This window comes from Mchenga conophoros, linkage group LG6 (assembly GCF_057382185.1).
Source record: "Mchenga conophoros isolate Kocher_MC1m ecotype Shallow Benthic linkage group LG6, M_conophoros_male_GT1.1, whole genome shotgun sequence".
Classification (NCBI taxonomy): domain Eukaryota; kingdom Metazoa; phylum Chordata; class Actinopteri; order Cichliformes; family Cichlidae; genus Mchenga; species Mchenga conophoros.
The window spans coordinates 18,251,398-18,254,356 of record NC_140531.1 but is presented as its reverse complement, the minus strand read 5'-3'; positions in this window follow the sequence as shown (position 1 = coordinate 18,254,356).

Sequence of the window (2,959 nt, the reverse complement as noted above, 5' to 3'; positions counted from 1 at the left end):
GGTTCTTCCTTAATGCTTCAGAGCATTGCATGCCTGTACAGAAAAAAGAGGATCAACCAAAACTCTGACCACATTACTTGAAATAGCGGCGTTGCTCAAACGCCGTAGACGAGAAGAAACGTTGTTGCTCTGTTGCTTCAGAGGCGACTCTCTTCGCAGACCTGCTGCCACAAAACTCTGTTTGTTCCCCATAAACCTAAAGCTGTGAACAACAAAGCAGAGTGACACCTGTTGCCGACTGTGAGCGAACATCTCACTTCAGATTCACCTCTTTAGACCTGGGAACTTATGTTTCGGTGTATTTTCTCCAAGCAGTTAACACCTGCATGTGTTATTCTGGGGAAACTGTGTGTTTCTAAATATAAGCCTTTTCACCAATTGTTCATTATTGTCACTTCTGGCTTATGCTCACTAGATGTCACTGTGACTAAGGGGATAATGCAGGAAAAAGGTGCATCTTTTCTGATGGAAGCTTAATTATGTAGTAAAAGGGCATACAAAATGCATGAATAAAAAAAAAAAGTTAGGTTTTTCCTGCAGTTTGTCAAGGGGGTAAAGGCATGTTTGTGGTAATAGCAGAGTCCAGTGGTCTGACAGTGATGTTTTTGATTATAGTGAGAGTGGAAGATTGGGTTATTTGCTGATTAAGAGAGATGAAAGATTGATTTTGCACTTTAACATTGTCCTATGTTAATGTCTTTGAGGTTTTCGGACTGTTGGTGACTTAAAACTTAACGTTTGAATCTCCACGAGCCTCGATCTCCACGAGCTCCAGGAAGCTCGTGACTGTATTTGTTGCCATTCGTCATACAACCAGATGACAACCCATACCATCACCGAAAGCAATCTTTTCTTTCTGTATTGCCACCATGTTTTTGGTTGCTTCTGAATGTGTGCGCTATTGTGCAAGTGCGTGAGCCTGACTTGCCTTGTGTTGCGAAGGCGCATGTGTGCTCAGCCTTGTGGGTTCATTTATTACTGTTTATTTCCCCCCATGCCAGCGGTAATCAGCAGCAGGATTAGCGTTAACTGCCACCCAGTCACTGGCAGGCTCCACGTGGGCCGCTGCGCCCCCCTCCCCCTCCCGTCGACCGGGTCTCTTCTGGACCCACTAATCCTGCAGAAAAACCCATGTCTGGCTTCCTCTCTGGGCCACCTATCGCCACATCACAGAGCCCAGGCAACAGCATCAGTCCCGGCCTAGTGGATGAGCTAATCGCGGAGAGGAGAGGAGGAGAGGAGAGGGCATGTGTGTGTGAGAGACACGGAGAGGGGAGAGAGCTGGACCACCCACCCAGAGGATTCAGAGGCACAGGATTCACAGCCCATTCTGTTGACCTGCCACACCGCCCCAGCTCTGGGCAAGGCCCTCCCCAATTGTTCCGCCTGCTAACATGAGGACGGGGGTTAGAGGAGGGGGGGGTGGATGAGCAGTAAACAGTGGGCTGAGCTTCTCTCCTTCAGCGCACAAAGGGGCTGAATTGTGTCGGACTGGAGCACTTTTTAGAGTGGCCCTGCCATGGGGCCTGAATGAAACATCTGTGGAGGCTGAGCCCGAGGGAGAAAATGCTATTTTGCTGTTCAACCACACTGACAACCTGTTTTCTCTTTCTTGCCCCCCCCACACACACACACACCACCACCACCTCCCCTCACTGTTATTTCTCCCTTGGCCTTGTAAAACTATTCATACTGTATACTCGCATTTGCCAAGCAAGTTACAGAGAAGTAACAGTACACGAGAAAGAGAGCGTGAGCGGTGGCCCGAAGGTTTGGTTGGACATGAAGTCAATTCTTTTTTTCTTTTTCTTTTTTTTGCAGTTTTCTTATATGTTTTTGATGCAGGACGTGATGTCCTTTTTTGTATGGAATTATATTTTACTTTAAAAAAAACAACCCAACAACATAAAAAAAAGGACAGCAGCTTCTGTCTATGAGTTGTAGCATACCTTTGTGTGTGACTGGAGGTTCTCCATCTAATATTACCTTGTAATACACTTGAGGTGACTGTTGTTGTGCAATATAGATATTAAAAAAGACAACTTAAAGAATTTCCTCTCATAAATATGGTGACTAAAGTAACGCATGGAGGATATTTGCTCTCCTCAAAAAATGCTGCAAGTACATGCATCCATCAGCATCACCTCTGCAAGGCCTCCTCCCCTGACGGAGATCCCCCCACAGTCCACCCCGCCTCCCCTGACACACACACACACTCTGCTTGGGTTCCCCACAGTCCAGCTCCACCATGTGAAGCTCAAAGAGAGAGACCACTGAGACATTTCAGTTTAATTGAAGGGGAAAAAAAGATCCCTGCTTATTTCCTGGTCACCCATTTTCTTTAATCAATTTCCTCTCTTTGGTCCTATATCATCTGTAATTACTTTCCCTTTCCCGCCCCTTGTGGGTTCCTCTTGCAGCAAAAGGTCTACACACACACACACACACACACACACACACACACACACACACACACACACACACACTTATTGCTAACCCCCTACCGTAAGCAGGCAATACCTTCAGCATCAATACTCGTTGCCCCCCTTTGGCTGCTCCAGCCTGAACAATGAAGAAGGCCCACTGGCTCCAGAACCCCACTAAGCAACCCCTGACCCTGCCCACCTACTCTACTAAACGACAACACACACACACACACACACACACATACACACACACACACTGAGGTTCATGTGGCATGTACTCTCATACTGAAGTCGCAGACATTGTCTCACACACACACAAGTCACACGAGCCTGAAGTGAATGGAGCGAGGGCGAGGGGGGTGGGGGTAGGTTTGGGAGGGGTTAGGCCCACTTTAAATACCAGCTCAGCTTGTAATCGCTGGAGTTTGAACTTAGAAGACTTCTTATGCTAAGAGGTCAAGAAGCCAGAACACTCATTCGCTCCTTTCTTTCTTCCCTGCTGCCCTCTGTCAGTCATCTCACTCAAAGGGTCT